The sequence below is a fragment of the Macaca nemestrina genome, chromosome 3, assembly GCF_043159975.1.
Source record: "Macaca nemestrina isolate mMacNem1 chromosome 3, mMacNem.hap1, whole genome shotgun sequence".
Lineage (NCBI taxonomy): Eukaryota > Metazoa > Chordata > Mammalia > Primates > Cercopithecidae > Macaca > Macaca nemestrina.
In genome coordinates, this window is record NC_092127.1 from 85,083,356 (window position 1) to 85,097,027 (window position 13,672).

Consider the following 13,672-nt stretch of genomic DNA (forward strand, 5'->3'; position numbering starts at 1 on the left):
ACAATCATGGCCATGGCCCTTGAGGACCCGTGGAATCTTTATTGATGCTGACCTCTGCTAATGGAGCTGCATGGAGACTACACTGCTGGGGCCTCCCCCAGAATAAGAGCCACCACGTCCCACCCAATACTGGAAAGTGATCAATGGGTCTTAAGTAGATATCAAAGGAGCAATTGAAATATATCTTGAGATAAATGAAAATGAAAACATCATACCTAAACTTATGGGATACTGCTTATGGGAAGCATTTCCAAGAGGGAAGTTAATGGTATAAATGCCTACAAGAAGGAAAAAATACATATCTCAAACATCTAACTTTATACCTCAAGGGACTAGTTAAAGAAGAATAAAGTAAGTCCAAGGTTAGCAGGAGAAAAATAACAGAGATATGAGCAGAAATAAATAAAGACAGAATAATGATGGAAAAGATCAACCAAACTAAAAGTGGTTTCTTAAAAAGATAAACAAAAATTACTCAAATAAATAAGAAGTGATAAAATTGACATTATGATACTGCAAAATACAAAGCGTTACAAGAGATTACTATGAGCAATTATACACTAAGAAATTGGATAACCTAGAAAAAATGGATAAATTCCTAGAAACATACAAAACTGAAAAGACTGAATCACAATGAAATAGAAAATCTAATGGCTGGGCGCGGTGGCTCATGCCTGTAATCCTAGCACTTTGGGAGGCTGAGGCGGGCGGATTGCCTGAGGTCAGGAGTTCGAGACCAGTCTGGCCAACATGGTGAAACCCCATCTCTACTAAAAATCCAAAAAAATATTAGCCGGGTATGGTGGTATGCACCTGTAATCCCAGCCACTCGGGAGGCTGAGGCAGGGGAATTGCTTGAACCAGGGACGAGGAGGTTGCAGTGAGCCAAGATCATGCCACTGTGCTCCAGCCTGGGTGACAGAGCAAGACTCCAACAACAAATAAATAAATAAATAAATAAATAAATAAATAAATAAATAAATAGAAAAAGAAATAGAAAATCTAGATAGACCAATAACTAGTAAGATTATATCAGTTAAAACAATTCTGTCAATGAAAAGCTCAGATCCAGATGACTTTATAGGTGTATTCTATCAAACATTTTTTATAATAGTATTAGTACCAATTATTCTCAAACTCTTTTGAAAAGTTGAAGGAGAGAGCCCTTCCAAATTTATTCTATTGTCCAGTATGATGTCGGCTGTGAGTTCTTCATATATGGCTCTTACTATTTTGAGGTATATTTCTTTAATACCTAGATTGTTGAGGGTTTTTAACATGAAGGGATGTTGAGTTTTGTTGAAAGCCTTTTCTGAATCTATTGAAATCATCTTGCGCTTTTGTTTTTAGTTCTGTCTATGTGGTAAATAACATTTACTGATTTGCATGTGTGCTGAACCAACCTTGCATCCAAGGGATGAAACATACTTGGTTGTAGTGGATTAGCTTTTTGATGTGCTGCTGGATTTAATTTGCTGGTATTTTGTTGAGAATTTTTACATCTATGTTAATCAAGGATATTGTCCTGAAGTTTTTGTTTTTTGTTGTGTCTCTGCCAGGTTTTGGATTCTGGATGATCCTGGACTCATAAAATGAATTAGGAACGAATCCTTCCTCCTCAATTTTTTGGAATAGTTTCAGTAGGAATGATACCAGATCTTCCTTATACATCTGGTAGAATTTGTGAATCCATCTGGTCCTGGGCTATTTCTGGTTGGTAGGCTTTTCATTATTGATTCAATTTTGGAACTCTTTATTGGTCTGTGCTGGGATTCAACCTCGTAGGTATATCATCCCACAACCTTCTGGTGTTCATTGCTTTTGATGAGATATGAGCTGTGAATTTTATCCAGGATTACTTATCCTTGGAGAGTTGCTTCTTAATTCTTCCTGGATTCTATCTTTGTTTTTGACTTTCAGCAGTTTGACTATAATGTGTCTTGGTGTAGATCGTTTTGTGTTTATTCTATTAAAGATGCATTTAGCTTTTCAGATTCATGTCTTCACAAGGAAAGTTTTCAGGCATTATTTCTTCAAATATTCTTTCTGCTTTATTTGTTCTCTGTCTCTCCTCCTGTGCTACTTCAATTATGTGCATGTTGGTACACATAATGGGGTGTCCCACAGATCTCTTAGTCTCTGTTTATTTTTCTATTTTTGTTTGTTTCTATTCCGCAGGCAGATGGTCACAATTAACTTATTTCCACGCTCACTGATTCATACTTTCACTTCCTCAAATATGTTGTTGAATCCCTTGATTAAATTCTTCATTTTAGTTATTTTACTTTTAATTACAATTTCCATTTGGTTCTACATTTATTAGGTTTCTTTCTATAATTTCTACTTACAAAATCTTTATTAAAATTCTCTAAGTATTAGTCCATTCTCACACTGCTACAGAGAACTGCCTGAGATTGGGTAATTTATAAAGGAAAGAGGTTTACTTGACCCAGTACTGCATGTCTGGAGGGTCCTCACGAAACTTACAGTCATGGCAGAAGAAGCAAACACATCCTTCTTCACATGGTGGCAGAAGAGAAGAGTACCTGCAGGGAAAATGCCAAACAAAAAACCATCAGATCTTGTAAGAACTCACTATCACAAGAACAGTAGGGGGAAACCACCCCCATGATCCAATTCCCTCCTACTGCGTCCCTCCAAAACACATGAGGATTATGGGGAGTATAATTCAAAATGAGATTTGGCTGGGGACAGAGACAAACTGGCATTCTACTTGGTTAAACATCATTCTTATGGTTTTATTTAGTTCTTTGTACATGCTCCTTGAGCTTATTAAGCAGATTTAATGTAGTTCATTTAAACTCTTTTTATCCTATGTGTAGACAATACATTTTTGTTTATTTCTATACCTCATATTTTGTCTTAATAACTGGACCTTTTAAATATTATAATTTGGCAGCTTTGGAAATCAGATTCTTCTTCCTCTTCAGGGTTTGTGGTTGCTGCTGCTTGTGTTCTTGTTCATTGGTGACTTTTTTTTTTTTTTTGAGATGGAATCTTGCTCTATTCCCCAGGCTGAATGGTTGGAGGGCAGTGGCACAATCTCAGCTCACTGCAACCTCAGCCTCCCAGGTCAAGCAATTCTTTTGCCTAAGCCTCCTGAGTCAGGCACATGTTACCACACCTGGCTAATTTATGTATTTTCAGTAGAGCCGGAGTCTCACTATGTTGGCTAGGTTGGTCTAGAACTCCTGACCTCAAGTGATCTGCCTGCCTCGGCCTCCCAAAATACTGGGATTACAGGTGTGAGCCACCATGCCTGGCCATTGGTGACTTTTTTGAACTTAGTTTCTATAGTTTGTATTATTTGTTGTATGCAGCCACTAAAATCTATGTTCCATTAGCTTAGTGATCAACAAGTGATTCAACAGAGGTTTTCTAAAATACTCAAAACCACACAAAATCTTCCAGTCATTGTATATGGGTTCTGTGGGTGAGTTGAGGTATGCTTTCAACTCTCAGACAAGCAGTCTATAATTTTGTGTTAGCCTTCTCTTCTTGCTTGTGCAGAATCTGAAGGTTTAACAGAGGAGAGATATTTTTAAGTTTTTTTAAGGCTTTTTAAGTTTTTTTGAGCATGCACCCAGCCCTTGGCATGTCATGGCCTTTTAGATTCTTGGGATATATGGAAGATCATTTATATATATGTATGCATATATATAAATATATGTATATATGTATATAAATAATACGTGTGTGTGTATATACACACATATATTATATATATAAATATATATAGAGAAAAATACATATATATTTTACCTCAAATCATTCATTCTCAAGTCTTTCATTCCAGGCTTTTGGTTTGTCTATTTTTTCTTCAACTTTTATTCCTTTCCACAGGCAGCAGTAGCTGATACCTTTTCTTTTACATATATTTGACAAATACTGTCTCACTAGCTGCTTCATCACTAGTAGAGTTCCAAGTGGGATAAATACAGGTCCTTTGAAGAGTTCCCAGACAGATCAAAAGAAACAATTACAATTCTTTAAGAATATAGTCTGTTTTGCTTTATTTGGCGTTAGAAAAGTATAGTAGAAGTGGGTTGTTGTCTGCAAAACTACTTCTGAACTCAAGAGTAGTTTTGGATCAGAGTAAGATAATATATTATAAAACTCTCTTATTCAGATTATTTTCTCCACCTTGATTAAGCATTCACCTCGTTGTTGGAAACTTCTATGAATCTGAAGAGTTCTGGTACAGTCAATTCTGAAAGTTTTTCCCAGTTTCTTTACTCATTTTGTGGAGTAACAAGATTTTGGAGTTTCCTACTCTATCACTTTTACTGATGTCGCTTACAGAAGTTTTCATTGCTTTTATTTTTAGTTGATTTTGGTTATCAATGATTTGTTAGAACATTAACTTTTCAATAGCTTAGAATGCAATTGTTATAAGGAAGATTAGATCAGGGGATAGCTGTCATTCAGGTGCTTTCAAGTACCAGGTGATTTGTTAATGTGTGAGGCAGGATGAAAGGAAGGAGAAAATAGGAAGTGAGAAGATCATTGATGAGCTTCAGAATACTATCATTGTAAAGAATTTCAAATCCAGTTAAAAATACTACATCCAGTGTAAATCATAAATAAATACATAAATTAATAAATATGTAAACTGAATTTTGTCTGTGAATCACCATTTTTGGCATAGATCATGGTTAATGTGTGATAAAATTTTTTGATGATTTTTTGTAGTTTAGATATCATTTGTAACATTTTAATATTCCTCACTTATAATGACTTTCTCATTTTAGGTGCAGAGGTTGTGGTATCCTAAAACTTTAGCATAGTTTATTTGTGACAGCTAAAAAAATCTTCCATGTCATGCACAGGTTGATTTGAAATTGCACATTTGTTCAGTCCACGTTGTCTGTCTGGTTATAATTAATACACAAATTATTCCTTTAAGAAACATAGTTTGCACACCAACATGGCACATGTATACATATGTAACAAACCTGCATGTTGTGCGCAAGTACCTTAAAACTTAAAGTATAATAAAAAAATAGTTCAACTACTTTAATCATAGATTTAAGTTAGAAGGAGAGAGGATTCTTTTAAACAAAGCAATGATTTAAAGTCCTGTCATCAAATTGTGTCTGGTTCAAAATGTCAATAGAGAAAAGTACCTTCTCTGTCTTTTCTTCTAAAAAATAGATTTTTTAAAGTTTTATCTTCACAGCAAAACTGAATGGAAAGTACAGAGAGTTCTCCTATATCTCTCCCTGACACATACAGCTTCCTCTGCCATCAATACCTCACACCAGGGTAATATATTAGTTACAAGCATTGAACCAATACTGACACGGCATTATCACTCAAACTCCATAGTTTACATTAGGATGCACTCTTGTTGTGTATTTCATGGGTTTTGAGAAATATATAATGACAGGTATCCACCATTATAGTATCATACAGAAGAGTTTCACTACCTTTAAAGTCCACTGGGCTCCACCTATTCATTCCTCCCTGCTCCCTCCCCAGGCAACCACTGATCCTTTTAGTCTCTATACTTTTGTCTTGTTTAGAATGTCATATTGATGTAATTATGCAGTATGTAGCTTTTCCAGATTGGCTTCTTTCACATAGTAATATGCATTTAAGTTTTGTTTATATCTTTTTATGGCTTGGTTGCTCATTTCTTTTTAGTATTGAATATATTCCATTATAGAATATACCAGAGTTTATGTATCCATTCACCTATTAAAGAGCATCTTGCTTGCATCCAAATGTTGACAATTATGAATAAAACTTCCATAAACATATGTGTGCAGATTTTTTTGTGGATGTAATTTTCAATCCAGTTGGGCAAATATCAAAGCGTACCATTGCTGAATCGCGTGGTAAGAGTATGTTTAGTGTTATAAGAAATTGTCAAAGTGTCTTCCAAAGGTGCTGTACCATTTAGATTCCCACCAGCAACTAAAGAGAGCGTCTATTGTTCCACAAGTTTGCCAATATTTAGTGCTGTTAGTGTTTTGGTTGTTAGTTATTCTAATGAGTGTGCAGTGATATCTCATTGCTTTAATGTGCAATTCTTTAATGATGTGTGGTGTTTAACATCTCCTTATATGATTATTTGAAAAATAGAAAATGTTTTACAAATTTGTCATTCTTGCACAGGGGATAGATATTCTAATCTTCACTGTATCGCTTCAGTTTTAGTCTATGTGATTCCAAAGTGAACACTGTTATGTTTTTTGGATTCCCAAGTTAAAGGATGGGTTAAAACAAACAAGTAATAGGTAATGATTATATGACCTGGAGTTTGCCATTGATGGAAGAACCACTTCTATTTCTGTGAAATAGAAATGAGATCAGAAACTTGTGAATGGAGCAAACAGATTAAGAGACACGTGGGAATACAGAAGAGACAGAGAGAAAAAAAAAAAAAAAAAAAAAAAAAACACTGTAGGAAGGAGAAGGTGTGTCAGCCAGAACCAAAAAGGCACCCTAGCTTCAATGTTGGCAGGTATAAAATAGGATAGATTTTGAGATGGAAGTAAAAAAATATGAGGGGATAGAGGAAGCTATTGGAACTTGGTTTAAGAAACACTAAGCAGGTTGTCTCCCAATACGTAACTCTTTCATCTTTTCCTCAAGTCAAGTTTATACAGAATTTAGAAAAATCAGTTTTAAAGTGCTGGACATTTTCGTTTTTCTCAAGCCAAGTTTATACAGAATTTAGAAATATCAGTTTTAAAATGCTGGACAAAAGTGTGAATCCACATTTATGGGAAATGATTTAATTGTTTGGGGAGGAAATATTATTTTAAACTCACAACTTGACACCTAGTATTTCAGATATGTGAGATTTTAAAAATCATATTCTAGGCACTGTTTTGTCACTTGGAATAAAAAAGGGAACACAGCAAATACCCAGTCTCCAGGGAAGTTATATTTTAGTGGCAAACAATTAAAATATGTATAAAATGTATAGCACGTAGGGAAATAAAGTAAGGTAAGCAGAAAAGGAAAAAAGTTATTTCTTGGTTCTCATTTTTGGCTATCACTCATTATGATTTTTGTCTTTAATGCATGTGCTATACACAAATGTTCCAAAATTATCTCTTTGCTATCAATTGAGAATGATTCATTGTCACAAGGAATTTCAACAGGCTAACTTTTAGCTTCAGAGTGGATTTAGAAACAAAACCATATAAGCAATGCAGAGAATGAAGACAAAATTACTGTTCTAAATAATTTGGGAATTATTATTTTCAGTTTTCATTTTGCACTACATTATTTAGAGTTCCAATTTATAGGCAAGTTGAGAAGTAAAATTACATGATTGCATAATCAAGACTGGTTTTGCCTGCTAGATATTCAATTAATCACAGTTTTAGTTTAAAAGTTATATTCCTCCATCTTTTCTATATGCTATTTCCTAACAGCTAGTTATAAGTATATCCTACCTGCATTTTATAAACTCATATTTATAAAAAATTTTTATGTACTCTTGACAAAAAAATAAAAATCTATCCACATTTTGCAGAAATTTGTGTTTACATATATAACTAAAATATTGATTAAAACTGCTGAGTAGAGATGTTAAAATGGTTAAACCAAATACACTACGACTAAAAGAAGCTACCATAGCAACTTAGTTAAGAATTTAAAAGATTTTCATTTTAGTAACACCTCCAGGGCCTTATAATCAAGTTTCTTATTAGTTATAGGTATTATTCTTATTCAATGTTCTCATGTATCCATTTATCAGTTTTAAACCATAAAGTCATGTAGTAGTTTGCCAATAACTGTCTTCTGGCATAATTTTCCATTTTGTTGTTGTTGTTGCAACAGAGACATCTGAGACTTACACATTTAAAAACAACCAATGATCAAGGGGCTCTAAATTTCATCAGAGTGGTCCAAAGAAAGGATACTAAAACAAAGGTGGAGACATTTAAATGACTTTCCTAAGCTAAAATAAACTTAAAAAATCTTTAAAACTAAATTAGTACATTCAAGCATAGTTTTAAAATTACAGAACAAAAATACTATTTATTGTTATAAAAACTTTAAGAATATTTTAATGTCATGAAGATCAGACACTAAATAATCTATATTTTAACAGACCATTAAGTAAAGATAATCAATCTCGAAATCTTTTGGCTCAGAAAAGATGGATTTTCAAAATAACATATTGTCTACTTGCAATAAATGTGATATGCAATGAGAAGAAAAAGTATTTTTAAGCAATGGTTGCAAAAGACTTTGATTCAATCTAGATTAGACACTTGGTAAACATCTTCAAGCTTCATCTTTTACTGGTTAGATTTCTTGCCTTTTTGTACTTGTCTCAGGAATTTAGTTCTGATATCTTGGGGAGAAGAAGGATCATTTTTCAGCCTGCAACAGTATGTGAATTATATCTCAACAGAGAGATTTTTTAAAATAGGCAGAGTATAATTTTAAGTAATATACATTTTAAAAGTTATATTTATGTTACACCTTCAAGAAGACTTTAAAGACATACCAATCAATTGAAAACTTTGTTTTGATCTTGATTCAAATGGACCAAAAGTAAAAAGACATTTTCGAGGCAAATGAAGAAAACTGAACATGAACTGAATGCTAGATAGTACTGAGAAATTATTTTAAACATACTGAAAGTGATAACAGTATTATGGTTATTCCTTTTAAGTCATATCTCTCAGAGGTGTTTGTTTGTTTGTGTGTTTGTTTGTTTGTTTTGAGATGAAGTCTCGCTTTTTTGCCCAAGCTAGAGTGCAGTGGCATGGTCTCGGCTCACCACAACCTCCACCTCCCAGGTTCAAGAGATTCTCCTGCCTCAGCCTCCTGAGTAACTGGGATTACAGGCGCCCACCACCATGCCCAGCTAATTTTTTGTAGAGACGGGGCTTCAACACATTGGTCAGGCTGGTCTTGAACTCCTGACCTCAAGTGATCCACCACATTGATATCCCAAAGTTGTGGCGTGAGCCATGGCGGCTGGCCTAGAGTTTTATACTGAAGTGTTTTCAGATGAGATAAAGTGATACCTGGGATGTGGTTTTAAATATTCCAACAACAACAAAAAGAGAGGATAGGGGAGATGAAATCTGAAAGGCAAATGTGGATAGCTGTTTAATCTAGATCATTGGTACCTGGGAGAGGTGAGCTGGTGATTATACCATTCTCTTCATTTGTATCTGTTTGAAATTTTTTCATAATAAAAGTTACATTAGTTGAAACAATTTTCTCTTTTTATTTAAGAAGCTGCTCAACATTATTGATCATTAGAGAAATGCAAATCGAATCTACAATGAGATATCATCTCACTCCAGTCAAAATGGCTTTTATCCAAATGTCAGGCAGTAACAAATGCTGGTGAGGATGTAGAGAAAAGAGAACCCTTGTGTACTGTTCTTGGGAATGCAAATTAGTACAACCACTACGGAAAACAGTTAGGACATTCCTCAAAAACCTAAAAATAGAGCTACCATACAATTCAGCAATCTCACTACTAGGTATATACCCAAAAGAAAGGAAACCAGTATATCGAAGAGAGATCTGTACTCCCATGTTTACTGCAGCACTATTCACAATAGGCAAGATTTGTAAGCAACTTAAGTGTTCATCAATGGATGAGTGAATAAAGAAAATGTGGTACATATACACAATGGAGTACTTGTTCAGCCACAAGAAAGAATGGGATCCTGTCATTTGCAACAAGAGATGGGTGATACTTGAGGCAATCATATTAAGTGAAATAAGCCAGGTACAAAAAGACAAACATAACATGTTTTCAATTATTTGTGGGAGCTAAAATTAAAATAATAGAAGTAATGGATATAGAGAGTAGAAGTATGATTACCAATGGCTGGAAAGTGTAGTGGTTGGGTGTGGAGGAAAGTGGGTATGGATAATGAGTACAAAAAATAGTTAGAAAGAATGAATAATACTCAGTATTTCCTAGCACAATAGGGTGATTATGGTCAAAAAATAATTTAATTTTACATTTAAAAATAACTAAAAGAGTATAACAAGATTGTTTATAACACAAAGGTTAAATATTTGAGGGGAATAGATATCCCATTTACCCTAATGTGATTATGATGCATTGCATGCCTGTATCAAAATATCTCATGTAACCCATAAATATATATACCTACTATATACACACATTAATAAAATATTCCTTGGATAAAGTAATAAATATAGTAAACTTGGAAAATATCTAAAGAAAATCAAATAATAGACAGAAGAGTATATATTTCATTTACAAGAACATACATATCAATTACAAAACTCAATTACACTCATTAAATATTAAAAGGCAAACACATAACAAGTTTTCATGTTATACTGAGAAAAAAATAGCAAAAACTAAATGATAATCTGTCCAAACAAATGGAAATTTTAAAATAATATTAATGTATCAGGAATTTAATTGAAAATATATTAATTTATTTAAGCAATATGAACTGACTCCAATAATATGCTCTAACCTTTATACATTAATAGAAGATAGAGATAGATATTATTGATAAGGAAATCACACAAAAATAATATAAGGCAGTGAGTAAACACATAAAGTGGGACTGGGAAAATGTGAATTACAAAGTACAAATGGGACTCTTGAGCACCTAGCTTCAAGAATGGAGCAATGGTCTTCTGGTGCATCTATTTAAATTGCTATATCAATACATGCTAAATTATATAAGAATCTAATCCTGCAATGTGGAAGAGGTCTGATTATGGTACTTGTAAGTCACAAATATATGACAACACCAGAAAGTAAGATATTTATATGTTCCTCATATGTTTCCTCATCTTGAAATCTACTCCACCTTCAACATCAACTCCGATGTCAACTCTGAATCCTCTATTTCTTTCACACCGTGTCTTAGTCTATCTGGGCTGCTATAACAAACTCCATAGGCTGAATAGCTTATAAATAACAGAAATTTATTTTTCACACTTCTGTGGTTGGGGAAGTCCAAGATCAAAGTACCAGCAGATTTAACATCTGGTGAGAGCCTGCTTCCTGGTTCATAGATGGTCATGTTTTTATTCTGTCTTCACGAGGCAGAGAGGAAAGGATCTCTTTGGGGCCTCTTTCATAAGAGAACTATTTCATTCATGAATGGATGGCCCACATGACCTAATGACCTTCAAAATGACCTGCCTCCAAATACCCTCACACAGGGGATTAGATTTCAGCATAAGAATTTGGAATGGGCACATTTAGTCTATAAAACACTGCATACTAAATTTAAAAATTATTTTCAAGATAAATACTAAAAACAAGCAACTTGCACTATTCCACTTCTACCCTGACAGTTCAAGCCACCTTTTCTCATCTGGACTTCTGCAAGAATCTCTTGACAGGTCTCTCAACCTTGCTACTTCTACTTTTGCCTTCTATAGTCTACTGTCCCTCAGTATGTAAAGCATGATGGCTTTATAATATATTTCAGACTATATTGCTTACTTTTGCACTGGTCCACTTTCTCACTTAGAGTAAAACCTACATGATTTATCTTGCCCCATGAGGTTCAATAATATACACGTGGCTCATTTTCTCACTAAGCGTCTGCTCGCTTGTTACTTTGAGAGGCATCCACCTGATTCTGATTTATTTTCTTCCTAGCACTCAGTATGATGTCAATTTTCAAAATTATGTTGTCTTTGTTTTTCTCTAGAAAACAAACTTCGCTAGACCAAGGAGCTTAGTTGTTCACAGTGGGACTCTGCAGGCCTAAAATACTAGTAATTGAGGTTTTAAAAGTAACGGCAAAAACCTCAATTATTTTGCACCAACCTATAGTACTTGGTTCTTAGTAAATATTTAAATATTTACCTCTGATTGCTGGAATTGTGAGTGAACTTTTAGGCATAAATATTTAAAATATTTTAAAAGATAGCAAATTAACAAACCAAAGTAAATCATGAAAAGAGAATCAAATGAAGATAAAAATATGTTTTATTAAAAATTTATTTAACAATATTACATATCTCTTTTGCAAAACTAATGCATATACATGGTAAAAATAATCTAAACTGCAAACACAGTACAAAAGATAACAGTGGCAGCCAGGTTACATGAAAGACTAAATGGCAGGCATCAAATTAAATATTAATATATATTGAAAGTGACTGAAATGTTCTCCAACTCATAGATATTATATTTTTTTCTATTTACAGGGCAGAACATTGTGACCCTATAGCTTTCAAATTTTCATATTACTGTAAGTGAACAGTAAACACTGACTATCATCCTTGTACCATGAATCTGAACACTTGCCAAAGATAGTTACAAAATGGCTTAATGTGATTGTCTGGTCCTTCTCCAATCAAATATGTCTCAAAGGAGAATTATTTAGTGAAAACACAGCTCTTGAATCTTTCAAGCTGAATGCGTGGAAGACGTAAAAGAAGAATGGGCTGGTCAAATGCCAGCAGAAAATTGTTTGTTTCTAATATCCAGTCACAATTGATAGTTCTATTGAATAAATTTACTTTTGAATCAAATTTCAGCTTTTTGTTTGTTTTTAAACTGTAGGTGTACATATTTAAGTTTTAAACAAATGGTATTTCAATAGCTTACTAAAGTCCCTATAGTAATATTAACCTTACTTATATCTATACTCAGACAGTATTAAAAAAAATACATTGTGGCTAGATCAAAAGAGAGCTCCAGTGAACATTATCTCCAGCTAAGAAAATGCATAAATATTCTACCATTGTCCAATACTATAGATTTTTTTAAAAATCATACATTATGATTATTTTCTTTAGACATCTTTTCTCTAAAATCTAATAATTATAGTATTTAATTAAGAAAATAAAATGAGTAGTGTCTGTTTGGGATGAGCAAAATAATTAATATTTAGTCATCTGAAGCTGAAATTATGACCAGATGCTTTGCTTTCTTTATTGAGAGAATAAATAAAGAAACACTTTGCCTGCGGATCATTAGAGTGAGACCACAAACCCTCAACTATTCGCTTTTGTATTTGCTATCACAAACAAGCAAAACTTGCGAAGCTTTTCTGGGTTAAACAGCTAATACTGTTTATATTGAAGCTTTTGAAGATATATCTTACTGCTTAAAAGATTATGGTACTTTGTATTTATTGAATTTCTTTTGTTTATTGTGAACATAGTGCATATTTGTTTTACAAAGTGGAGACAGCACTATATAGAAACTGGAGAAGAAATCACTCACAATTCCAGCAACCAGAGGTAAATACATTTAACATTTTAGCATATGATGACAATTGCTAGCGGAAAGGATAGGCAGGGAGGAGAGAGATAGAGAGAAATGAACAGATATTAGATAGGTAGATGATGATATGATAGATGATTGAGAGAGAGAGAGAGAGAGAGAGAGAGAGAGAATGAATGGGATAGTGAGTTGAATCATGGCCTCCAAAAAGATATGTTTATGTCCAAGACCTAATGACCAGAACCTGTGAATGTAGCTTTATTTGAAAAAAAGGTCTTTGCAGACATAATTAAGTTAAGGGTCTCAAGATGAGATCATCATGAAATATTGAGATGAGCCCTAAATACAATGACAAATGTCTTTATAGGAGACATACAGAGGTGATTCACACGAGGAAAAGAGAAGGTCATGGGAAGATCAAGTTAGACTGGAGTTAAGCAGCCACAAATCAAGCAAAGCCTGGAACCACCAGAAGCT

The 13,672-nt window shown here is 33.7% G+C and overlaps 1 non-coding gene across 1 annotated transcript; it reads right to left on the reverse strand.

Annotated features, from left to right (window-relative positions):
* Positions 1-6,100: 6,100 nt before the first annotated feature.
* Positions 6,101-6,207, reverse strand: LOC112427492 (U6 spliceosomal RNA). The gene has a single exon (XR_003019084.1). It is a non-coding gene; the product is annotated as a U6 spliceosomal RNA (small nuclear RNA).
* Between the last annotated feature and the right edge of the window lie 7,465 nt (positions 6,208-13,672).